The sequence below is a fragment of the Nyctereutes procyonoides genome, unplaced genomic scaffold, assembly GCF_905146905.1.
Source record: "Nyctereutes procyonoides isolate TBG_1078 unplaced genomic scaffold, NYPRO_anot_genome, whole genome shotgun sequence".
NCBI classification, from domain to species: domain Eukaryota; kingdom Metazoa; phylum Chordata; class Mammalia; order Carnivora; family Canidae; genus Nyctereutes; species Nyctereutes procyonoides.
Window position 1 is genome coordinate 1220564 of NW_026575132.1, and position 27224 is coordinate 1247787.

The 27224-nt window shown below is 44.5% G+C and overlaps 1 protein-coding gene across 3 annotated transcripts in view; it reads left to right on the forward strand.

Moving 5' to 3' along the window:
• The first annotated feature begins 16939 nt into the window (after positions 1-16939).
• The window catches only part of NAB1 (NGFI-A binding protein 1), a 46090-nt gene continuing 35805 nt past the window's right edge, over positions 16940-27224 (forward strand). Inside the window, exon 1 of one of the 3 annotated variants that reach the window (XM_055345573.1) lies at positions 16940-17178. The gene's annotated coding sequence lies outside the window, so the exon portion shown is untranslated. Of the gene's footprint in view, positions 17179-19828; positions 27123-27224 lie in introns of those variants that run through there. The other 2 variants (XM_055345571.1, XM_055345572.1) reach the window with 2 other exon arrangements.

Genomic DNA, 27224 nt, shown 5'->3' on the forward strand with positions numbered 1-27224 from the left:
TATTTACATGGCCTCAACACTTATTTCATTGTTTTTTTCCTTAAAAGTATTTTTTTAAAAACCTTTTTTTCAACAATCTTTCCTGGTTTTATTTCCCTCATGACCATTAGTTAGCAGAGCTGACTTTCTTCTTTTGATTACTTAGAGGAGATGACCTATTTGTCTTTGATTTTTGCTTCCAAAGATGCACCACTGAAGAATAGGAACTTCTTGTAGAATGCATATGCTTTAGGGGCATCTGTCTCTAACTTGACAAAAATAAAATAATAAAGTTATGTGTTTCCTTCACACATTTAGAAGCCAGAAATAGATTCAGACGTACATTTTTCGATCTGTGTGCCAACCTAGTAAGCGGAGAGAAACCGCCTGCAGAGAGGAGGCCTCCGCCCTGCCCCCGCCCCGGAGCTCTTCCTCCTCCTGGGCCAAGCTGTCCACACCCTGCCAGCTGCTCCCCTGCCAGCTGTACGTTCTCCTTGGGGGCTGTCACGCTGCCCGGTGGTGCTGGGTGTCATGGAAATCGCAGTCGCACAGTGTGGGAGCTCCGGCACTTTGGACTGGCTCCTTCTACGCCACTGAACGTTTGCTGATTATTGACTCCATTTTAGATTCTTCACGTTTCACCATCCAAAAGGGCTTGGAGAAGGGACCGGGACCAGCAGACTCTGCTGCAATATCTTGCGGTCAGTCTCCTCAAAGCAGAGGTTAAGAAGAGAAGGTTCTAGGTGCCCAGAGAGACAGGGCTAGTGGGGAAGGCCTATGTGTTAGGCTCTTCACCCTTCAAGGAAGAAAATCTCAGAGATTCCTGAGAGTATAGATCCCATCAGTATAACAGGGTTTTGGCTAACAGTATATGCAGTATGCATTCTTCCTTAGAAAATATTAAACCAGTTTTGTAATGCCTTTACCCCCAACCCTGCTATCTCACAAAATACTGGGTAAAGCGTGTAGCCCTAGCCTGAGCTGGGCAGATCAGTCCCTCTCACTGGAGTTTGGAACTGAAACAGAAATGCTCATCTGTCTGTGCACTGGGGAGCTGCGGGGCCATGTGGGGCCATGTGGGGAGCAGTGTCTGGGGCTATGTGCACCGAGGCAGTGAAAACATCTGCGGAAAGAGAGTGGGAAAGAAAAATAAATTTACAGAGAGAAAAGCAGAGAGGAGAACAAGAGAGAGCATGCTTCCTGGCTTCCTACAGGCTTCCTGGATCTTAGGTCTAGTCCCTTAGGATACTGGGCTGCCTCCAACATTTGGCCTGAAGTTCACCTCTCTTATATGCAACAAAAAGCTTTTCCTAAGATACTGACTTCACAAGTGTTTTTGACAACAAAGCACAATCATAATCCTTTTATCAAGTTCAATTATCCAAACTCTCAAGAATCTGAACTACACTTAAGATCCCAGAAGTAATCATACCACATATCCAAGTAGTACAAGCTGTGTTTTTGGTCCAGAATGGTGCAGAGTATCACTCCTAGCGGTGCCTGACACTGCTAACTATCCTCTCCTCAAAAAACAGTAATTCACCATGTATCTACTGAGGGGCTGCTACATATTCTATATGGGGCCAAATGCTGAAGGTTTGAAGCCAAGACACAGCCTCTGCTTCCCAGGAGCCTTCAATCTAATAGAGAAATTGGAGAAGTGGAATGTGCCATATTTTCCAGATGTAAACTGGTGAAAGAATTCAGCCTTCTCTAATACCGCTCTCAACGAAAACCTCAAGTGTTAAATGAGAAATAATAAAACTATGCAGATGTTATTTGTTTAGTAGTTCAAGAAGCCAAGTGTGAGCATTAGCTACAAAAATCTAAAAAATTTTGAAGGTATGACTAACAAATTCTTTTGAAGATTTTGGGTGAATGTTGTAGAGTTCTCGATGAAGAAGAAACAATGTCTTTCAAGATGCTTACGTATCTAAACCAATGAAGCAGATTACACACAATTTAACTTCTTTCTATTGGCTGCATGAATTTGATAAGATCATGTTGGATTTCTGACCGGCTTCCCTATGTAGGTAGTATAGCAAAGTCCTTATCGTCAAGGAAACAAATCTTACATAGATACTGTCAGAGATCAGTTATGTCAACTGGATTTATAAGATTAAATCTCTTTATTAATATTTTACTACTTTGATTATGCATCAGATAATATGTTAATATGGTACTCAGAATAAGACTTCTGAAAGTAACTTTTATCTGACTACAAGTTAACACATATTTATTGCAGAATATTTAGATAATAGACTAATATGGTATGACTTAATCCACAAAACCATTTTATTGCTATAATAGAACTTTCATATTTTTAATTTTTTAGATCCTTCCTTCCTCTATCAGCAGAAAGTCTAATACAGACTCTCCCCAGATTGTCTAAAGGCTCCAGGGATTTAGTCCAAAGGCGGAAAAGGCTGAGTTATGTTTCCAGTACCAGGTCGAGGGAATTGGTCTAGACCCTTTCAGTAGTACATATGCTGTGGGAATGCCCACGATGGTTCTGGCCATTGTCCAGATGTTGTGGGGTCTGACCTGGGCCTTTGCAGTTATAGCTCTCAGAGCCCCTCACATACTCACACACTGGGCCGGGATGGCTGTGTCCCAAGGAGCTTCCAGCTTAGCTGTGTCCCAGGCTTCCTCCAATAATGCCTCGGCCCTTATGTTTAAGCCAGAACACTAACTTAGGTCTGCCTAGTTTTCTTCCTTTCTTCTTCTTCTTTTTTTTAAGTTGATTTTATTTTAAAGATTTTATTTATTTATTCATGAGAGACACAGGGAGAGAGCCAGAGACACAGGCAGAGGGAGAAGCAGGCTCCCTGTGGGGAGCCGGACGCAGGACTCCATCCCAGGACCTGGGGGTCCTGACCTGAGCCCAAGGCAGATGCTCAACCAGTGAGCCATCTGGGTGTCCCAGGTATGCCCATTTCTAAAGATAATTTTATTTCAGGGTTTTGTTATTCTTCTCTAATAATGACCTTTAGCTAGGCTACCCTGATAAATCTCAAAAAGAGCAGGGATGAGTATTTGTCCCTGCTTTTACAGGCAAAGCTCTATACTCAAACTGTTTAATCATTTCATCAGGAATCAATTGTAAGGTCACTGTACCATAGAATAAGTTGACAGTAAGTTGAGGGAATATTACAAGGAAAAAAGTCAAAAGTACCCATAATCCCAACCATAGGTAACCTCTGTCGTATCGAAGGATTCTTGTCCTAACTTCCCTTCCTAACCCCCCCTTGTGCCGCTCTCCCAAAGCCACTATTGACACAATAATTTGGACAAGTTGCTGCTCTTTGAACACTCCCTACTTTCTCTGTCCACTGTGTCTCCTTCTCCTGGAATGCTTTCCTTACTGTTTCCCCCATTGACATCTACTTTCGAGGCCCACATTGAATGTCTCTTCTCTCTGATCTCATCCTCTGGTGGAAGCTCCACCTACTTGGACCCACCCCAATCTGTACCTTTCTAGAGTCCCGTATATTATGTCTCTGTATTGTTCTTACTTTTGCTCTCAAGTAAGAACTTATTGTTTTGTTTTTTTTTTAAGAACTTTGTTTTACTCAAATTTTCATGCTCCATGTCAACTATGGCAAGGCCTTCCTTGCAAATGGTGCATACTTGACAAGTTATTTGTTGGAAATGTATGTATGCACAAGCTATAGAAGGAGGACATACCAACTTAGTCCGCCCAAGTTCTTTAACTTTATTAAAATCAAAATGAGGGGGCAGCCCGGTGGCTCAGTGGTTTAGTGCCGCCTTCAGCCCAGGGCCTGATCCTGGAGACCCAGGATCAAGTCCCACATCGGGCTCCCTGCATGGAGCCTGCTTCTCCCTCTGCCTGTGTCTCTGTCTCTATCTGTGTCTCTCATGAGTGAATAAATAAAATCTTAAAAAAAATCAAATCAAAATGATAAATATCAAGTACTTACTATATGTAAGACACCAGGGATTTACTATTTCAAATTTTCCTAAAATTTACATGGAAAAAGTACAGATGTGAAAAATTATGAACATAATAAATACCCATATATCCATCACCCATATTAAGAAAGAACACTGGGGGTTGTTCTTTCCAGGCATTTATGTTTGAACATATTACACATTATTTATAATGTTTGTTTGCTGAATTGTTTAAGAATATTAGATTCTGATATAGAAAATCAGAGAAGTAAATGCATAAGGAAAAAGAATGAAACTAAGAATTGAAGCAAATAGTTTAAGAGGCAAGCAAAATTTGTAATATATGTTGAATAAGTTAGTAGCCTATAAGATATGTTAGACATAGATAAAGTAAGCCGAGCATTTGTGTAATGAACATAATTAGGAAAGGATGGACAGAGTAAGAGACTCCTAAGAGTAATAATACATGAAATATACGTGAGGCATGAATCATCAAGTATTCATGACACACTGAAGATACACGAGGAATATGGGGCATTCGCTATCAACAAGGTCTTACTTCAAGGCACCGTTGGCTCCTCATATCCTCTGTACAAGGAATGCAAAATAAAATCCATAGCTGTCCATCGGCTTACAAAGCTGTGAGCTACAGCTATCAGCCAGAGGCACTTGATTCTAAGCCTGTAGAGCAACTGTGTGTTTTGACTCCAGACTCCAGTTGACCCTTCTAAGTGTAGGGTCAACTTTGTTCAAAGTCTCAATTCTGGTCCTTGCAAACATACCCTTATCAAGGAAGATAGAAAGGACTGAGGAACAGGTAGTGTCATATTTCCACCTAGCCTACATCATGTTTTAAATTTATCTTTTCACCTTGCTCCTCGCTATGTGTTTTCAAATGATTTAATAAACCATATGATTTAAGCATCTCATTTTGGTCCATAAGCCTTCCTGTTTTGTGATCTCTTGGGTAGCTTACTTGTTACTGAACTTAAAGACTTCCATTGTGCAAAGCTAATTTCCCAGAAACAACAGTATTTACAAGTTTTAACCTGGATATACATGGCATCATATTGTACATACTCATCTGCAACTTGCTTTTTCACTCTCATATTTGTTAGAATGTTCCAGAGACACACACAGATCTATTTATTTTCACACTATATCCACTATATGAATATATTACAATTTGTTCGTGAATTCTTCTGCTCATCTAATGTAGGTTGTTTCCAATTTTTTAAAAAGATTTATTTATTTATTCATGACAGAGAGAGAGAGAGGCAGAGACACAGGAGGAGGGAGAAGCAGGCTCCATGCTGGGAGCCTGACGCGGGACTCGATCCCGGGACTCCAGGATCACGCCCTGGGCCAAAGGCAGGCGCCAAACCACTGAGCCACCCAGGGATCCCCCGTTTCCAATTTTTTACTATTGCTATCAAGACTGCCTTGGATATTCTTGGATGTATCTCCTTCAGCTCATAACTCCTTAGGATGATCTCAGAATATACCCAAGAGAGCAAATTTCTGGGTCAAAGAGTATGCATACCTTTAATTTGACTAAATATTGCCAATTGCTCTGCAAAGTGATTGCTTCAATTTACACTCTTAACAGAAGTACATGGGTCCCTATGTTCTTAATCCTAGTCAACAGTTTGTATTGTCATACTTTAAATTTTTTGCTAATCCAATGAACGGATGCACTCTGCTTACAAAGAAGTAATAACTGTGATAATAAAAAAAACCCTTATGGTATTTCCTCACTTCAATTATGAGGAAAAAAATACGTGCAAATTTTGTCTCAGATTTTTGAACTTTCTCATTTTCTGTTTAAAGCTAAGTTTCCCCCTTTTCTTTCCAAATCCATGAACACAAAAGAAAACAACAACCTAGCAGCAAAATTTGCCAATTTTTTCCTGTAGGGGCGTAGGGCTGGGAAGAATATCGTGTTGGTTGCTTTATGTCACAAAAATATCCCTCTGATTATAAAGGAGCGCAGGAAAAAGAATTTCACGGTATCCATTCAAATCAGTCATCCCTAAGCACATGCCACAGTGATGCTGGGTCCGTAGCTGAACAAGTATAACTCATAAGCTGATAATGCATTCACTTACAAAATTCTAGAAGGTTGCCCCTTCCCCCACTAGATCTATCACACGGGCTTCTTTGACGCCTTAATTTCGACTATTGTACGTTAATGTACTGGGAGTCAAAATTTTCCTATTTAAGAAAGCTCTCAAAGAAACTACATCTCAAAAAACATATTTGGTACTTAGAATCAGCAGCGCCTCACTTGTCACACCTCTTTCGAAAGCACCGATGATTAGGACATAGGACCTGGAAGTTCTATCGGATACGAGATGGAGACCACCCTCAAGATCTTCCTCTCTCTAAACTCACGCTTTCAGACAGGCGAATCTTTGTTCTTAATTTCTTGCTTAAACCTTCTGGGTCACTCCCCAAAAGCTCTACCACTCTAAATGTGATCTAGGAGTCCTTTTGCCTTTGATCCTCTAACATAACTGTTTAAAAACTGCAGATTCATCAGTCCCAGCCCAGGCCTACTCAGTCAGAATACCTCAGCCCTGGAATCGCGTTTTCTATAAATTATCTAGCTTGATTTTTTTTTCTTTTTTTGCAATTGAGAAATAACATACATTAAGTACTAAAAACAGAAATATGCAGTTCCATACATTATTACAAAGTGAATATTCACGTAAGTGCCTTGCCGGCACCTCAGAAGACCCCCTTGGGGTGCCTGGGTGGCTCAGTCCGTTAAGCATCTGACGCTTGGTTACAGCTCAGGTCATGATCTCAAGGTCTTGGGATCGAGTCCTGCATTGGCCTCCGTGCGCAGCGGGAAGCCTGCTTGGGATTCTCTCGTCCCCTCTCCCTCTGGGCCTCCCCCCACTCACACGTGTTCTTGTTCTCTCTCTCTCTCTCTAATAAATACATCTTTTAAAATAAAGAAGCCCCTCTTGCTCCCCTACCGGGGACCTCCTTCTGTAACTACTACCCTGATGTCCAGCACTGCCAGCTTGACTCCTACGGTCAGTGGAGCAAGAACTACAGTGACGGATAGATCCACGCTGCTCCGTGCACAGGGTTTGGTCACACAGTGTCGTCCTCTGCATCCGCCCTCTTCACATGTCGTTCTCAAGTCAGTTGGAACCAGTTTCATTTTACATTTACTGCCCTAATTCACCACTCATGCTTCACACTGTTTCGCTGCCCCCATGACCTCTGGGGACTCCTGTACTTCCTGGGTCTTTCCAGTAAACTCATCCTTCAAGACCTGTGCACCTGTCACCTTCTAGTAAGCCTCATGCTGGTGGGCCCTGCCCACCCAAGGCAGAACCAATGCTTCTCTGCACTGTGTGACCAGGGCCTCTTGTATGTGGAGCAGCTACTCTTTCACAGGCCTAGTCCCCTTCCTACACCAGGAGTTAGAGCACAGACATTTTTTAATCCCCTCGAGCTTGTAGGCTTGGTGTGCGTGCCTCAGTAGGTGCTTAACTGTTGAGCAAATAAGTGACCTCCAGGTGTGAACGTTTGTGGAAAAGGAGCACACCACAGTCTAACTCCTCCAGGGAGATCCGGATCAGAACCCCTTCTTCCTTGTCGGGAAACAGACGTCAGGAGAATCCCGGGTGCCACAGGGAGGCGGGAGCAAGTGAAAGCAGTGGGATGAAATGCAAAGGGGGAGCGGGAGCTAGAGGGGCGCTGCCTGCAGAGCCTGCGAGTAAGGGGCAGTCGGAGCCCTGCAGGCGGCTGAGGGCGCCATGGGGGGGGGCAGGGGGACGCTCCCGCCCTACCTGAGTCCCCCCTTTCTTCTCAGGACTTCTGGTTGTTAGACTGTTGTGCTGCGGGGGCGGGGAGGGGGAAGCCTGGGCTGTCAGGCTTCTTCACAAGGCCCCTTCCTGCCTCTAACTGGCCCAGACTGTCCACCTGCTTCTGGGTGTCCATCCTTGCTTGAGAAATGCCACCTCACGAGTAACCTGCCTTTTCCTGACCTTGGCATACGAGGAAGGTAGAGCATTCAGCTCTTCAAAACTCCTACCCATCCGCAGTATGTGTGAGTAGGAGTGTGGGGGGAAACGGGACACACAGAGGGGCCTTGTGTAACTGCCCTGGTGTCCAGAGGATCTGGATCATAAGCATCTGGGCAGCCTGCCCCGGGAACCTTCGCAGCAATGTAAATAGTCCTTACACTAACGAACCTCAGCTGCTAGGCACACTGAGCGGTCAGAAGAGCAGGAATGAGAAGAAGGACTCCAAATTTATATAATTCAGAAAAGATACTGTAAAATAAAATTAAAATCTTTTTTTAAAATTATTTTTATTTACTCATGAGAGACACAGAGAGAGACAGAGAGGCAGAGACACAGGCAGAGGGGGAAGCAGGCTCCCTGCATGGATCCCCATGTGGGACTCGATCCTGGGACCCCAGGGTCATGACCTGAGCCGAAGGCAGACATTTAAAATCTATCCAAAAGTCTGACAAAGAGTCAATGCCATGGGTTAAGGGTAGGGGTGGCTTTAAGCTTGGAGGTGATCAAGACCACAGAGCTAGCACTCTTGGCAGATGGCTGTGTCTGTGAAATGAAGGAAGATGGAGCCCTGCAAACTGTACTCTTGGAGACAGTGGGCTCCACTGTCCTCCCCTAAAGACCCCCAGTGGCCTCCAGCAGAGTCCCCAGCAGCACCGGCCAAGTTTTCTGCAGCAAAACGGGTAATGAGAGATAGTGACATCAGAGGCCGCTCAGACAGCAAGTCTGCCATTCTGCGGAAGCCCAAATGAAAGAAATGAATACCACTCTTTGACTTACTGTACGAGAGCCCTGGGACCGTGTAAGTCTCGGTAGTAGGGGCAGCCACAAGTAGACGCATGCTCGGATGAGAAAAAACCGAAGAGATATGACTGTATTTGTAATATGAGACTACAGCAGTTCAAGCAAGCTAAACCAGACCTCTGTATCCATCGGACACAGGCTAGACTCTCCAGACATAATTATACAGGATGGATTACATACAAAGAGCTCAATACATATTTGCTAAATAAGTTCCTGATTTTTGTCGCCCCCTCTTCAATTTAATTTTAATTTTTATTTCATTGTACCCTGCTTCTGAAGCAGAATCTTTGTTAAAAATTACATTTAAATTTCCCCCCTGATTTTCAAAGTAATGCATGTTTGTTGCTGAAATTTTTGAAAATTAAAAAAGCATAAAAAATAAAAATCATCTACAATACCAACACCCAGAGATAACTATGCTAACACTTGGTAAACTTTGTCCCCTCTTTATTTAGGTAGAGAGATAATGGATTGTTCTGCTCTATTTTGACTGGTAACATTACATCATGAGTATTTCCCAATATTCTTAAATATTAATTGAATATTTCCCACCATATTGATGTGATACCACTTAACTGATCCATTATTTTGCTTTTCAAATCTACAAATAATGTTGTGATAAATATCCTCTCAAGTGTTTTGTTTTTTAAGATTTTATTTATTCCTTCATGACAGACACAGAGAGAGGCATAGATACAGGCAGAGGGGAGGCAGGCTCCCTGTGGGGAGCCTGATGCGGGACTTGATCCCATGACCCTGGGGTCACACCCTGAGCCAAAGGCAGATGCTCAACCACAGAGCCACCCAGGCATCCCTTCTTAAGTGTTTATAAACTTAGGATAATATCCTAGAAGTGAATCTGTTTGATCAAATAAAAAGAACACTTTGAAACTATTGGTTCAATTTTGCTAAATCACCCTTCTAAAAAGTTGTTTACCTTTTTACCAGAAATCTGCGTAAGAACTGTTAACCTTACCAAGAGCAGGATGATATGGAAAACTCTATTTAAAGAATATTATTTTATAGCTGGGAACAACTGTCACGTTGTCACTATTAGAGATGTTGTTTCAGTAGGAAATGAAAAAAAAAATACAGCAATAGATAGAAAATGAGGAATTCCTTATTTTTTGACGACCCTGAATTATCGCCAATTCCGGGCAAGCTGATGGTCACAACGTAGGAATTTGGGTGTGCACAACAATATAATTCACGCTATAAAGCTGTGAAAATTACATGTGTACAGAACCACGTGTGACTTACTTTTATATCAATAGCTTTAAATCTCTCGGTGTTCAATACCCGCATTGCCCTTTCAAAGTGTCTGCTCCTACAAGGCAGTTAGTGTTGAGAAATCTGTTGTGACAAGTAGCCCCACTCGTTCACACATTCAATTTATTGACGTTTGAATAGCGCATGGTGGATATTTTTTTAACCTGTTCTGCTTTTCTTTCCTTCTTCAGATACATACCTGATAATGCCCTCCCCCTCTCCCAATCCAACTGAAAGGGGACACGAGGCCCTCTTTAAGCGAAGAGAGCAGGAGAGCCACTGTTTCCCTGTCCCTTCTTCCCGAGGTCTATCCCAAACTCTCCATCCCATTACTGCCATTTGTCCCAGGCCAAGAGCACACTTCGGTGGAATTTATGTTACGATGATCTCTTCTCTGTCTCTTCATTTTGCCTCTTCGGGAGAGCCGCGTGCTTGGGGAGTTTTTCTTTGTCCGTTGTCTCTACTTCTTTCAGAATAGTTATGTCCGCTGTAGTCAGCTTCTCCTAAGGGCACATTTACTCTCTTTTTGTCTCTTCCTCTCCCTCTATTTTTTTCCAACTCATTTATTCAAGAAGGGCTCTCTACCTCGACACGCTATTTCTATTCTCTTTCTCCTTTTATGTGCTAGAAAAAGTCACGCACCTTGGCTGACAAGTCACACACTTTAGGAAAGGAGAAAAACAGAATCTTTCATCCACCTTCCCGTGTCAGGCTTCACAGTAGTGCTCTAGCTGGTGGGCCCTGGGCCTGCAGGAGGAGAGAAGCTCAGAGAAAGGTGGGAGCATGGGGCGCGTTGGTGGCTCAGTTGGCAGAGCGTCGGCCTTCGGCTCAGATTATGATCCCAGGGTTCTGGGATCGAGTCCTGGATCAAGCTCCTTGCTTAGCCGGGGGTGAGGGTGAGGGTGGGGGTGGGGGGGTTGTTGCTTCTCCCTCTATTCCTACCCCCTGCTCATGCCCTCTCTGTCTCACACACACTCTCTTTGTCAAAGAGATAAATAAAATCTAAAAGAGGGAGAGTGAGCATAGACTTGCTGTCAATTTTAGCCAACTGCATAGAGAACAAAAGCCAAACATGGGACTGTGAGGAGCAAGAAAGCCCAGAGGAAGGTGTGCAAATGGAAGACGATCTGGATAAATTCCAGATAGAGCGAGCAGAGTATTTTTCACCTACTCTCCACCCTCTGCTTTGTGTAGTGGCTGAGAATCATCAGTGGCCAGGGTCTTGGTTCATTCAGGCTGCCGTAACAGAAATGCCACACACGGAGTGGCTTGAACAACAGACATTTATTTCTTCACAATCCAGAAGTCCAAGATCAAACTAGGGGCCCTGACAGATGATTTGGGGTCTTGTAAGGAACCACTTCCTGGTTCACAGATACTATCTTCTCGCTATGTCCTCGCGTGTTAGAAGGGGCAAGAGAACTCTCTGGGGTCTCTTGAATAAGGACATTCCCACTGATGAGGACTACCCTCAAGACCCACTTCCTGACAGTGGGGATTAGCATTTCCACCAATGATCCAGAGGGCGGGGGACACAAACATTCAGTTCATCAGAGCCGGGCCTAGGCGGGCGGTAGTCAGCATTGGTGAGGCCTCAAACAGTGTTACGGAACAGCTAACTACACAAGTCCTGCTCGCTGGATGCCAGAGAAGGAGAGAGGCGGGAAGGGAAGAGAAAGAGTAGCTGAGTTGTGACCCCTGCCGCCAGAGAGGACAAAGGAGGAAGCAAAACCAGACCCAGTTCCTTCAAAAGTATCCAGAAATTATCTTTGGAAAGGCTTCTCAAAATTTTCTTTACAATCTCTTCTGTTTTAAACAGAATTTTTTGGGCAGTTTAGCGCCACCTTCGGCCCAGGGTGTGATCCTGGAGACCAGGAATCAAGTCCCAAATAGGGCTCCCTGCAGGGAGCCTGCTTCTCCCTCTGCCTGTGTCTCTGCCTCTCTCTCTCTCTGTGTGTGTGTCTCCCATGAATAATAAATAAGATCTTTAAAAAATAAAAAAATAAACACAAAATTTTAAAGTACAACCAAAATTACTCTTCATTCAATTAAATGGTTATATTTACTGTTTAATATTATATTAGTATTTTTCTGCTGTTCATATTAGCAACGTAGAATGTAAATGTCTTTATCTGTAGAAATCAATTGTTTTTAAGATTTTATTTACTTGTAAGAAAGTGCACATGAGCAAGGAGAGGGGTTAACAAGAAAGGAAGAAGCGGACTCCCTTCTGAGCAGGGCTCCGAGGACTCCCTAGATCCCAGGAACCTGACCATGATCCCATGACCTGAGCCTAAGGCAGAGGAAGGCAGACTAACCAACTGAGCCACCCAGGCACCCCTGTAGAAGTCAATTGTGTCAGATGAATTCCAAGATCCTAAGCACCCCACCAAAGTCTGTAATTCTGTATCTTCACTTGCATTTTATAAGCATTTGTAGTTTTGTGCCAGGAATCTATTTCATCCTCCCCCTTTTTTTACCCCACTAGGCATGGCAGTACAAGTTAAAATAATTAACTTATAAATAAGCTATTAGAACTAAACTAGTTGTATGTCGAATTTTTGCAAAGTATTTGAACTATTTTGAATATACACAAGAGGTTGAGTTAGGTGAACATCATGAGACTTTTTTTTTATCATGAGCCTTTACAACTTAAAATTCTAGTGTCTTAAAATGCAATGTATGAAGATATGCCTATTTTTCTTTTAGAAGAGCAAGTAGCTTTAGTCATGAGTCTTGAAATGATCAGTTATTAAATATATTCTTCTTAGCTTACCTTTAAGAAGCTTATTTATAATTTCAGTATTTGAAAATATTCAAATCTCTATACACTTAAAAATCTAGTCTGCAACACACATCCAAAGCTTTAAATTTCATATTGCAAAATAAGGGTAATTTTAATTACATTTCTGGTAATACAAATATTACACATGCCTCGGTTAATTGTAAGGCCACCACCACATTGAGTGGAAAATTCGTTAAGTATAGAGTTGTTCTGAGGCAATAATAGGAGAACTGGAGGACAGCACTACATTGTATCTTAAATCTTGTAGGTCATAAACCATAATGTTATTCTTTCCTCTAAGAATATTTTAAATCTATTATGAATTCTTTTGTTTTGAATCACTGAGGCTTTTTAAACTAAGAAATCTTTTTTTTTTATAAATTAATTTTTATTGGTGTTCAATTTACCAACATACAGAATAACACCCAGTGCTCATCCCGTCAAGTGTCCCCCTCCGTGCCCGTCACCCATTCACCCCCACCCCCCGCCCTCCTCCCCTTCCACCACCCCTAGTTCGTTTCCCAGAGTTAGGAGTCTTTATGTTCTGTGTCCCCCTCTGATATCTCCCACACATTTCTTCTCCCTTCCCTTATATTCCCCTTCACTATTATCTAAGAAATCTTTTTAAAAGTAATAAATAATGCTCTTACTCTGAAATTTTCACTCAGATGTCTGAACCACTATCAAATTTCTACTTTTCTTTCTTTCTCTCTTCTTCCTTTTTCTTTTTTTTCTAAAACCCTTTTTAGTTTCAGTGTGAAAAAGGTTTTGTCCAAAGAACTCCTTATTTCTGCAAATGTACTAATCACTGAAGTTTTTTTTTTTTTTTTAAGATTTTATTTACTTGAGATAGAGCACAACAGAGAGCACCAGGGGAGGAGGGGGGGGGAGTGCAGAAGCAGAGGGAGAAGCCGACTTCCCACTGAGCAGGGAAGCCAATGTGGGGCTCAATCTCAGGACCCTGAGATCATGACTGGAGCCGAAGGCACACAGACATTCAGCCAACTGAGCCACCCGGGTGCCCCTAAACTAATAATAATATTTTTAAAGTCCTCTTAGACACACATGTATGTACCACATTCAAGAGATGTATAAGGGACACTTACAGGATGGAATGGAATATGGAACAATCAGAACCTGTGATTGTCACTTTATGGGATGGAGTGTCTTTCCTTCACAAACCACCAGGGCCTGACAATGGGAAATAATTGTGTGTGCCCAGGGTGTGGAATGGGGGTGGGGGGTAGCAGCTGGTTTTGGAGCGGGATGGGGGACAAAAGTGGTGAGGAGGTAAATAAGAATCATGCTTCTTTATCTGAATTGTCTCAGATACAGACAAATACCTCAATTCTCCTCGTGAGCAGCCATACTGACTGTAGTGCTGTCGTATAGACACTGCAGAGAAAACTGGATGCCTAAAAGCTTAAAAATTTATCTTTTCTTCATTTTCCTTCCTCCCACTACTTCCCCCAGCACCACAGTGTGTTTAAGGCAATGCAAAGTGGGCCAAAAATACCATTCTTAATGTGGGAAGAATATACTATCTAAACGTTCCTCAGAAAACAAACAAGGGACTTTAGTGTTTTACTGTAGAAAATCAGTAGTCCCAGATTTCACTTTCCGTGGTTTGAGCAGCCCAGGGTCCTGGAGTAGATGATCCTCCTTCTGACATAGCATCATTAGGCCGACAGTGGGCTAACACCGTGGCAATGCCGAGACATTCACCTCACTTCATCTCATCACCACCAGAAGGGTTAGTACAGCACAGTAAGATATTCTGAGAAAAAGAGTCACATATCTTTCATTATAGTATATTATTATAATTGTTCTACTTTATTATGAGCTATTGTTACTCTCTTACTATGGCTAATTTATAAATTTATCCTAGATACATACAGGAAAAACATAGTATATATAGGATTTGGTACTATTTGTGGTTCAAGACATTCACTGGAGGTGTTAAATGTGCCCCCCATGGAACTACTCTATCTAGTTACAAGGCAGAAAAAAAATATATCTGCCCTAACTTATTTCCTTTTCAGCATTACGTTCAATACTGGCCAAACAAAAACAGGTTCAGGAAGAGGATTTAATGGCCTTCAGGCCAATTCTGACAACAATTCTACTGGGAGACTCAATAGTCCAGGTTAAGACTGCTCATTTCACGACTTGTGAAACACTAATTGTACAAATTTATGGACGAAAGTTCTTTTTTTTCTAGTGGTTCAGAACCAACACATTTGCAAAACATCAAGATTCCAGAGAGAAATCGGAACTTTGCAGATTTCAATTGCTCGAAACTCTGTTAACCTGTACCTTTCCAAGAAATGGTCTGTAAGTTATGATACTTTGTTGATGGTCTCTTTAGCAGAACAAGGTCCACAGCAGCAAAAACCATGACACTTAGGCTAAGACGAACTTCCAGTAGTGATTTCTTCAGTTGAAGGATTTGAGGAAGCAAGCATTGCTTATTCATTTGATAACATCAACACGACGACTTCATACAGAACCTTTCCCTCACCCTGGAAAAAGGATTAATTATATATACCCTGTCGTGGTATTACTCATTCTTTCAACATGTTTTTGAAAAAAAAGGGAAAAAAAAAGTCCAGTACTTTCAAAAGGTCTTTTTCTTTCGATGTTATCATCCCATCCAGTGCTACAACATAAAGACGTGGTAGGGAAGAATTTTCCCATCTCAAAGGCGGCCTTGTGTGCCAGCAGCAGAGGAGGCCCCTCTGGGAGCCCGGCCAGGACGCGTCCGGCTTCCCCTACAACTGGATCTTTAGATGTACGTGAAGACCGGATCCTACCTGCACTGGCGGTAGTTGCAGGTTTAGTAAATGCGTTCTGTCCCTGCAGAGCACGTTGCTCAAATTGGGGGAATGCTTTCATTTTCCCATTTTTGTAAAGAGAATAGATCCTAAAACAAATTTCCGATTTTTTTCTTTTTTTTTTTCTTTTTGCAATAGTTGAAGTGCATTTATGGAGGTTTCAAGACTTCCTTTGGGTAGAAAAGTTTATGCACACGGAACTCCGAGGTGCCCCGGCGCCCCGGGAGCTGGGCGTTCGGGTCCCGGGCCTGTTCTGGAGAGCGGAGGCGGTGCGGGAGGGTGCGAAGGGGCGCCCCCCGCCGGGGGTCCCCGCGAACGGCTGCGCGGGGGTCCCCGGGGCCGCGGGTGGGCCGGCCCGCACCTGCCGCCCCCGCGCCGCGCGCCCGGGACCCACGCGAGGGCCGCACCTGGCGCCCCCGCCCCCGCCGGCTTCCGCGGCGGCCTGGGGGCAGGGCAGGGCAGAGCCGGGCGGGCTCCGCTCCTGAAATACCAGCTCGGGGACCTCGGGGACCTCGGGGACCTCGCAAGTTGGATGGGAGACATTTTTTTTAATTGCAAATCTTCCCGGGGCGGCAGGCGGCTGGAGAGCAGGCCCGAGGCGGCGGCCCCCTCCCCTCCCCCTCCTCCCTCCTCCTCCTTCCCATCCCTCCCTCCCCCTCTGCCCCTCCCTCTCCTTTCCTGCCTCCCCTCCTCCCCTCCTCCCCTCCCCATCCCTCCACCCTCCCCTCCTCCCCCTCCTCCCCTCCCCTCCTTCCCGCCCCCGCCCGGGTCCTCCCAGCTGCCAGCGGGACGGGCCGCCCTCCGGATTCCGCGGCGGGGGCGGCGGCGAGGGGCCGAGCCCGGGCCGCGCCGCCCCCGCCCCCGCCCCGCGGCCCACGCCGGGATCTGCGTCACTCGGCCGCGCGTGGGCGGGAGCCGCAGCGGCGAATGTAGCAAGAGCGGAATCTCCCGATGTGACAGCGCGCGGGGGGGCGGGGGCGGGGGCGGGGGGATGGGGAGGGGAGCGGCGCGGCGGGAGGAGCGGGGCGGGGGCGCGGGGTGCGGGGTGCGGCGGGAGGAGCGGGGGGGCGGAGCGGAGGCGGGGAGGGGTGCCGCGCGCAGGGAGGACGGGGGCGGCGGGGGGAGCGGGGCGGGGGCGGGGTGTAGCGCGCCCGGAGCAGCGGGGGGAGGGGAGCGGCGCGGCGGGAGGAGCGGGGGGAGCGGGCGGGGGCGGGGTGCGGCGCGGCGGGGGCGGGGAGGGGGAGGGGAGCGGGGGCGGGCGGGGAGGGGGAGGAGGGCGGGGGCGGGGCTGCGGCCTCCGCCCGCGCTGGGGAGCCGGGCCGGCGCGGCGTTGGCGGCGAGCGGAGCGCCGTCGGGGCCGGCGGCGGGGGCGGGGAGCCGGGAGAGCGCGCCCACCAGCGTCCCTTCCCCCCGATGGCGCGGGGGCGTCGGGGCCGCCGCAGCCGCCGGAGCGGGGAGAGCGGGCGGCCGCCACTCCGGAGTTGGCGCTGAGCGGCGCCGGCGGGAGACGGGCCGAGGCCGCCGAGGCCGCCGCAGCCGCGCCGCGGGCCGGGTACGTACCTGCTCGCGGGCCCAGGGGTCGGGGCGCGGGGCGGCGTCCAGGCCGGAGGGGGCGGCCCCGGCGCGCGTGGGCGACCCCGGGGGGGGGGCCGGAGCGCGGGGAGGGCGCGCGGGGTGCACGGGCCGGGAGGCCGGGGTGCACGGGGCGCACGGGGCCAGGGCGCACGGGGTTGGCGGCGGGCGGCGCGCGCCGCTGGCCCTGGGCAGGCGGACTCCCGGGGCGCCCGCGGCCGGAGCCCCCCTCCGCCCCTCCCCCCCGCCCCGAGGCCGCCGAGGGCGGAAGCCGCGTCCCGCTGCAGGAGCTCGCGGACACCTGCCGGGCGCGCGGGGATGCTCGCTCGCCGGGGTCGCGTCTCAGGTGCGCCGGCTCGGGCCGGGGGCCTCAGGGTCGCAAGGCCGAGCCCTGAAACGACGCTCCCGGCGGCCTGGGTCCGGCTCGAAGGCCCCGGGACACGGAGCTTGGGCCGGAAGGTGCGCGGACGGGCCCGCAGACCAAGTTTGCAGCAGGTGATAGGACCCCTCGACTCTCACGTGCCCCCCCTCCCGCCCCTGGAGATCCGGCGGGCGTGGAAAATTGGGTGGGGGGGGTAGCTGTCAGTTTAAACTCTCCTCCGAAAGAGTTGACTCAGGGTAACCTGTCACCACCAGTCGGCTCGTCTGCAAACTCCAGGAGTGCAAAGATCAGGAGCTGCGAGGGAAATTCTCAGATCTTGTTTAAAAATATTTTGGCACTTTTAATAGATGATATTAGATTGCATAGGAACAGGAACGGAATTTAAAATAGATTAGTCACGTAGGAAATGCTAGGCTGTTTTGTCGGAAAAGTGTGCACACGGGGAATTACGTTTTTAGGTTTTTCACTTTTTTTTGAGAATTTTCTCTTGTAAAACATAACAAATTATGACACATCGTGATTTATATGTGGGTTTCAAGAAGAAATACTGGAAAAGGATGCTTAGGATTTACTTACTTTATTTTGGGTGGAGGCTGATATTTTCCTGAAGACTTCAAAGAGCTGCTCTCAGTCTCAGTGCCAGTACAAGTGGCTCTTAGATTCAAGGGTATCCATTTTCCTCCGTTTTCCAGTACTGAGACATTTTAGTATTGTTTTTTAAACTTCAAAGTTATGTTGTCCTTACAGGTATTGATACACATATAAAGATTCTCTTAAGAATGTATGGCTGTCTGGCAAGGTCAGCCTTCATTATTCTTGTTTGGGTGTTGGATGCCAGAGGTCTTGAAAGAAAATTTCAAGGAATCATTGGAAACTTTCTTGTTTTGATTTTACTAGTTTGGCATCTTGCAGGAAAGTTAATATGCCATCCTGGTATTGGAAACATTTCATATTCTTTGGCTCTGGTGATTCCCGGTTAATATGTGGATGAACCAATGGTAATAAAAACACTGAGGCGTTGTAGATTTTTAAATTTTATCTCACTTTGCCTGCTAACTGTGGATGTAATTAAAATGACAAATTCTTAGGAATGCCATACCTGATAAAAAGGAAATTTAATGAGTTTATATGTCTAATAAATAATTTGATGTATTTAATAATGTACATCTTGTTCTTTTTCACAATTATGAATACAACTTAATTTCAAATTGATTGAAAATTTTCCCTTTTTGTGACTACTAAATAACACCCATTGTCTACAGTGAAGTTCATGTATTTTCATCCCCCTGGTTGTTAGAAAATCTGTTAAAGCATTTGGTATTTTAATCACACTTTAAGGACATAATGGTTTATTAAAGATTTGGGGGGTTTGCACTTTGGATGCTTTGGAAGAAGAAATGTATTACAAAGTGGGAGAGACCTTTGAAGAATCTATTGTTTAAACTAAATATTTGAAGTAAAAGGGTAGTTGGATGGAAACAACTATGTCAGGTTTTTGTGTCTCTTGACCTAAACTCTAAGACTTGGACCTCATCTGTTCGGTTAGAAGTCTGTTTTTGTTGGTGCAATTCATGTGCATTATGTATATAATGTTTTATGTTATTTTCGTGGAATTGAGCATTTTATAATCTGTTTTGAACAGTTTAAGATCTCGCTGTTTAATTGTCTTTCATATGCGTTATTTCATTGTGGAGTTTATGAAATATATTAAGTAATAAATAATACCCTTTCAAGCATAGTAGAAGATTCTTAGCCCTTTTGTTTCGGATTTAGTTCTGTCTTTTCTGCTTCTTTCGTTCTTCTTAGTGGAATGAAGAATACTACAGTTACGATATTAAATACAGATTTCCTTTTTGATCTGACATGTTCAAAACTATTACAATAATGCAGAATATACTCTCTTATACTTAATAATGGAACGAGTGAGAAATCAGAAGTTGGTGCTGGAAAAAAATAGTGATCCTCATCTTGTCAATTTTCAGCTAAAACGTGGCATTAAGCTTTCAAATAGTTTGTCGTTTCTCAATACCTTGTATTTAGGGGGCTGCACAGTTAGTTTGCACAGTATGTTAATTTAATTTTAAAGAAATTTCTGGAAAAAGCATGCATTCTACATGCTCAGATAATATGAATGCTTATTGAATGGCTTGACTGTTAGTTGACTGAAAACTTCCCAGCCATAGCCTATGAAGATTATTTATTTATTTATTTATTTATTTATTTATTTATTTATTTAAGATTCATTTATTTATTTATTTATTTATTTATTTAAGATTTATTTATTTATCCACTCAGAGCGAGAGAGAGGCAGAGACACAAGCAGAGGGAGAAACAGGCTCCATGCAGGAAGCCCGATGTGGGACTCGATCCCGGGTCTCCAGGATCACACCGCGGGCTGCAGGCGGTGCCAAACCGCTGCGCCACCGGGGCTGCCCTATTTTTTTTAATTTTTTTTTTATGAAGGGGTCTGTAGGACATTTTTTCTCCGGGCTTTATTCAGAATTTAAAAAAAAAAATCAATAGGAGGGAACGTTTAAGTTCCCCAGGTTACCATTAACACATTAGGACTACATGTTTAGTTCATAGCTATGAAAATAATAAGATCCCAAATATTTTAAGATCGCTGAATGCTTACTAAGAAACGTGCCGAGGTGGATCACTTGGTGCTTGGAACATACACAGAGTTATTTAGTGCCTAGGCCAACTCTGCGATTGAAGCCACAGTTAATTATTTTAGCTCGAGTTCCAGCACTAGGACCAAAGTTAGAGGAATTCACTTCCTAGACTTCAAGGCTCGTCTTTCCCTAAGCCACCCTCTGGCCTGGCATACACCTTTTCCGTTTCAGCCCGTAGTGTACCCAGTGCACCCTCCTCACCAGGCCCTTAAACTTCAGGCCACAGTCTTCCAAACTTGATGGTGCTTCAGGGACCTTAAATGCAGTCTCTGCCCCCAGGTCTCCTCTTCCTTCCTTACCATTTCCAGTCCCCGTCTTTCATTCCTGTAGCCGGCACTGGATCTGCAGCTAGATGTTAAGAGGAAAACAGTCTGGTGGAACTAATTCACCTTAATCTGTAAATGACTCATGAGCTGACTCTTCCCCAGTTCTTTCACATTTTGTGTAAGTCTGTAAGACGCTGCTGTTAATTTAGACAGTTCTAAAGTAAAAATTTCAGGCTGTGTTGGGAGGAAGGAATTTATAGTCCTTTGCATACAAAAGAAGTCCCATCTTACTGGGGTCCTGCCCTTGTTTCTCCTCACTCTGAGGAGTCTCCACTCCTTGCGTTGCCACAGACCTCATACAAGTGTGCACGTGCTGGGAGTGTGTTTCCTACCCCAGAATAGGAAGATTCAAGAGTAGTGATTACGAGTCCACTTGATATTTGTTATTTGAGGATAACTTACGTTGCATTTTAATTTACAGAGTCAAAGAGGGAAAAGACCTAGAATCTTTCATGACCTTTTGAAATGATGGTGTTGGGACTGGACTAACACAGGAAGTACTTATTAATTCCGGTGTTGGGAACACATCCTTAGATCTCTTGGAAAAATAGCTATGTTATGGGAATCCAAAGACAGCCTTATAAGAAAGAAGAATATTGAGGGTGAGAGAAGGTAAAAAATTATAGGGAAAGCAGTAATACTTAACCTACGTGATAGGTCATTGGGCACCAGTGTACGCAGAGAGCATAATGTGGAATGTGAAGAGGCTGCTAATCAGATTCTTTCTCAAATGTTGGGTTTCATTCAACAGGAGCCTTTATAGAGATGTCACTGTACATTCAACACTTGGCTAGAAGTAAGGGGTAAAAGCTGAAATGAGACCCAGTTCCTCCCCTCAGGGAGCTTATGACATGTTGTGCAGAGCCCGGTGAAGTTGCTTCTTTATTCCATGGCTCCTCACGTATGACACTTAGCATAGCGTTTATCACAGTGTTTGTCTGCCTATTTGTCTTCTTTCACCCTCACAACTCATTCTGCATGAAGGGTCCTCTTTCCTCCAGATCCCCAGGACTGGGTTAGTAACTGGCATATTTGAACAAGTGGGGGAAGAATGAGAGATCAAGTAGTGTAGGGTTCAGAGAAGGAAGAGGACACCTCGCCCAGGGAGTGTGGGCAAGGCTTTGTGGAGAAGGCCCGTGGAGGTGGGCCGGAGGGGGTATGGCTGGCACAGGGGCAGGGGAGTGGGAGGCACATTCAAGGAATGCCCGGTGTATCTGTTTGGCCTGAGAACAGGGACATACTAGGGACCAGAGAGAAGGCTGGGTTTGGGACTGGGATGCCTATATGAGTAGTTTGAATTTCTTTTTCTTTGCAATGGGGAAATTTGTAGAGGTGGGTAAAGAGCCACACCTGTACTTTAGGAAGATAAAGTTGATACGGTAGTGTGGGATGATGTATCAAAGGCAAGGCAGCTGTTTTCAGAGTCGAAGTAGGGAAATGTAGAATTAGGTGCTTTTGAGGCAGAGAAAGAAAAAGGGTGGTGTGGCTTAAGGAGATGAAGATTTGAGGAATGAAGAGGAAAGCACAAAGATGAAAGAGTAGTGGCGCAACTACAGAAGTAAGAGAGTTGGGAAGAGTGGATTTGGGAATCTGGAAGAAGGGAGGAAAATGGATGCTTGATTTTGGACCTAGAAAATTCGAGATTTTTGACAATCTCCAGGTGGTAGTTGAAATGAAAAATTAACAGAAAAATGATTTGTGCTGATGGTTCTCAAACTGGTCAGTTTTGAAGATCATTTTTTTAAATTAAAAAATTACAAATGTTCATTGATAATTTTACTTTAGTGTTGATCGAGAATAGTATACTGTAATGACAACAGCTACTATGAATTGGGATGCCCTTTTAAAGAGTTTATATTTTATTAAATCACTAGGTGTTTATTTACGTTCATTTGCAAAGTAGACCTGTGTGAGAGGCATGTTTCTTACTTACCAGCCAGTGCGTGCTGTGCATCTGCCAGTCACTGTGGCCTCCAGTCCAAGCTACAGACAGCAGTTTGGAGGTCAGTCTGCTGCTATATGTGATCGTTGGGAGTGGTATGGAAACCTGGGAGTGGTTGAGATCATCAAAGGAGAAAATGGAAAGACAACAGAAAAGAGATTTAATATGAAAGTTTAGAAAGCTTAGGGAAGTCAGGGAAGAGAGCATAATATGCCATTATCCAAGTCCAGTAGTGAGCACTTCAGGGAGTTAGGGCAAGCTGCAGAGACATTAGAGGGAGAGGTCAGCGATAACTCAGTAGGTACTCGAGAGTTTTGATAGAGTCATGGGCTCTAAGAAAGAAGCTTCTTGGAATGGATTGAGGCAGGGTTAAGGGATGCTGCTGCTTTCCCCTAGTGACTAGTAAAGGCCTTCTGTCCCGCACTGAATCCCCACATTACCAACTTGAAGAATGTCAAAGTTTTGCTTTTCATAGCCACACTGAGTGTTTCATTGTGGTTCAAGGACAAAATAAGAGTTGATTAGTCAAGTTTTCTGGTCCAAGCTAACCCCTTATTTCATTTAGCGTGGTTTGAATCTGGCAGATGATTGATCCTCCCTTGTGAGGAGGCAAAGCAAGTTTTGTTTTGCTTTATTTTTAAGGTTCTGGAACAATCATTACCATTTAAAATAGATTAATGAATAACAAATGACAACAAATGGCCTTAAACGAATCCATTGTTGTTTAATTCCCCATCCTCTGGAACTGACCGGGCTGAGCAAGGTTTAAGCTAGTGCGAGTGGAGATTGCTGTGTATAGGCAGCAGGCCTTTGATTGGATTTTGAAGGCAGTAAAAATTAGTAACTAGTTTCTCTTAACTGTGAAATTCACGGAAACGTCAGACTCGGCGTGGTTGTCCCAGCATCCTGGAAAGGCCAGGTAGCAGTAGTTTTCAGCTGAGTAGATTTACTATACTGTTAGCTACCCGTTTATAGTGTTGTTAGGATCTCTCTATTTACTTCACATTGGAGAGCTACAGCTAGAAGCTTGCTCCTAATTTGTTTGACCTTCATGTTGAAGCATGAATAGATACAGCGTTTGTAAAAACAGAAAATCTCATAAGAATTTTCTTTTAAATCAAATCAAGTTAATGTATGAAGTGGTGGGTGTTTAAATGATCACAACAGGCTTTTGTAGGAAACTGAAACATTCTTCTAAAGCAAAAGCTTAAGGAGAAAACTCCTTTCCCAGCAGTAAGTGTGGGCCCTTTAGAAGCCTCCTGGGACTCCAGCTAGCTCACATATTTCTTTCATCTGGTATCTTGACTTTGGAAATGCACACTTGGTCCTATCAGTCATTACGGAGATAGTGTAATAATTACTACTTTCTTACTGGTACTGCTTTCTTACCCACTTAGGAACTAGGCAACTTTCCTTTCTGGGTAAAGATGAGAAAGGATAAAAATATGAAATGAATATTTTCTAAAACTATTGACTGTGTTAGAAGAGTAAACTTAAGTTTGGGTCTTCAGTTCTCCTTAAGTTTCCTTTTATGTTTGTCTAACAGATTTTTTTCTAATTGCTAATCAAAAAGCTTCAAAAGCTATTCCTACAGTCACTTTCTCACGTAGTCTTCTATTCCATAATTTTGGGGAGCACAGATATCTGATATCTGCAGGTTTATAGCCCTCTTAAAACGATTGTGTGTGCAATGTGTGGTTTTGTGTGTGTGTGTGTGTGTATATATATATATATTTTTAATTCTTGAGTTGAAAGTGTTTGAAGCTGTTGTATTAGGTGTGTGATGGGAAAGAAAGTTTCCTTTCTTCTCCCTCAGACACTTTCTAGAAGTACTTTTACTTGGTATAATGCAGTTCATTTAACTTTTTTTTTTATTTATTTATGATAGTCACAGAGAGAGAGAGAGAGAGAGAGGCAGAGACACAGGCAGAGGGAGAAGCAGGCTCCATGCACCGGGAGCCCGACGTGGGATTCGATCCCGGGACTCCAGGATCGCGCCCTGGGCCAAAGGCAGGCGCCAAACCGCTGCGCCACCCAGGGATCCCAAGGAAACCACTTTCAAACTTTTCCTTAGCTTTTAGGATGGTTGCCTCCATATCTCAAAAATAATATGACTATATCGTCATTTTTCTTTTTGAAATTGTGTGTACTTTTATCTAAGTTATAAATGTAGAGAGTTTTAATAGCTAGAAGTACTAGCTAGTACTTTAAGTTCTAGAAGTACTTTTACTTGGTATAATGCAGTTCAATACAGACTTTTAAGTTGTGTCTGTAATTCCCAAGAGCTGTGTTTTTGTGGCTTAATGTCCAGCTGGATGATTCACACCCTCCCTGGAGAGTCTCCCTGGAGTGGGAGGACAAGTGGATCCTCTTGCGGGTGATTTAGAAGATGCAAGAATGTTTTTATCCAGAGGGGTAAAGTGGCATGAACCTGAAGGTAGACTTAAGGAATCTGAATGATTACAAAACATGTAGGAGTTTGTGGTGCCCAGAAGGTATACTAAATAGGAATCTTCTAGTGGAGTTTGCCAAACTTGCCAAATCATGGGAGCCTCCTAAGATACAACTCAGTGACCTGGGAAGTTGTATTTTTATTAGCACTCCAAGTGATGGTCCTGGATGTTAGCAGAAAGCTGCTGCTCCCCGGTTCAGTCTTTTTTTGTATCTTTTGGAAAGTCATCAAGTCACTAGGCAATATGTTTGTAATAAAATATAAAATAAAATAAAAAATATAAACATAGAAATATAAAAATATAAATATAAAAAAATATATATAATATAAAATAAAACATAAAATTTGAGGTCACTAGTTGATCAAAGCAGATTGTGGGTGACACAGAGATTCCTGAAGATGGGGCTTCCCAGAAGTCAGTCCTTAGGGTAGTAGGGAGATGCATTCTCCTTGAATGGGAGGACTGAGACTAGAATTTTGATAGCATTCTGGTTGATGGCATAAAGCACAAGTCCCAGATTTGGGGACCTCCTGGCCTTTAAAGATATTCCTAATATTGCTCTGTTTGCCTTATCTCCCAGTTAAGTGTTGCTCTGTACTATTTTGAATTGAGAGTGGAGCTCCCATATTCCTCCAGTGTGCATATTCTTTTACCCTTCTGTCCTTTTCTCCATAGAGGGCTACAGGGTCCTTTTTAATGCTGAAGGTACAAGTTGATTACAACATGTTTGTTTCTCTAAAATGGAAGTACTTGGCCAACTCCTCTTTGTATGTGGGAGGTCTCCAGGCAACTGTGAATAACTTTTAAAGGCTGCTAAGAGGTCAAGAAGTGCTTTGCCTGTTGTGTCTTTTAAAAGCAGGCTCCTTGGTCTTGATTGGGCCCTAAAAGTATGTTTCTTCTTTGACTCTGTCTTGGGCTCTTAAACCCTCCTCTGTCGCATGCTGTATCTCTGACCCTTACACACACCAAGATTCACCTAGATTCACGTCTGTTACTTTACACCCAGGGCAGATCTATTGAAGCACTCTATCTTACGCCATTTCCAGGTGCCATATATTTGAAAAAGAATCCCATCCTGATTTTTCCGTATCCCCAAAGCCCGTAGCCATTTTCTTAACTTCATCCCTTACACCTAGTGATCACCAAATCTTGTCTTTTATTTGTTGAATTTTTCCTTCTTTTTTCTTCCGTTCTTAAATAGACCACCTCTTACCTCCAGTTCATGCTGAAATCCATTTTCCCCTGCCTGCCAAACTAATCTTGATATTTTTCTTTTTCTAAAATGGCAAGTACTATACCAGTCTTGCAGAGCTGCCGCAAGAACGACCAATCTTCCTTGACTTACAATTGGGGTTACATTCCAATAAACCTGTCATACGTTAAAAAAAAAATGTCAGGAGTTGCTGTTAATGCACCTAACTTCATAGCTTAGCCTAGCCGGTCTTCAGTGCGCTCAGAACGCTTAGTTAGTTTACGTGTGGGCCAAATCACTAACACAAGGCCTATTTTATAATAACGTTGTTGAGTATCCTATGTAATTTATGGAATACTGTTCTGAAAGTGAAAAACAATGGTTGGTACAGGGCAGGGTGGTTGTAACCGCATCGGTGGTTAGCCGCCTGGCCTCCTTGTGGGGCTGACTGGAAGCCGTGGTCACTGCTGCTGCCCGGCCTGACGAGAGAGCCGCGCTCGCCCAGGAAAGGATCCCCATTCAAAACGGAATCCTGTGGCTCCTGTGGCTCTCGCACCATCATAAAGTCGAAAAATAGGGCAGCCCGTCGGGCTCAGCCGTTTAGCACCTGCCTTCGGCCTAGGGCGTGGCCCAGGGATCCTGGGATCCAGTCATGGAGCCTGCTTCTCCCTCTGCCTGTGTCTCTGCCTCTCTCTCTCTCTCTGTGGGTCTCTCATGAATAAGTAAATAAAATCTTAAAAAAAAAATAAATTGAACCTGTAAGTTGGGGACCATTTGTAGGTGTAAAGTGTTTATCGGTATTGTCTGATGCAAAAGCAGCCTTCCGGGTCGGATTATGCTTCACCTGGCCTGTGTGCCGGTGCCCTGGAAGCCGTAACGGAATAGTCAGAAGTCGGGGCCCTGTGAGCCCTGGTTTGGTGCTTAGGGTCTGCGTAACCAGCCGCGAGCCTGCAGGCAAGTCACTTGTTATTTTTTATGTTTTTCACCTTGAACCGGCAGCAGCTCTGCGGATGCCTGGGCCTGAGCCGCGACGAGTGCCGGGCCCTCGCGTGGGGT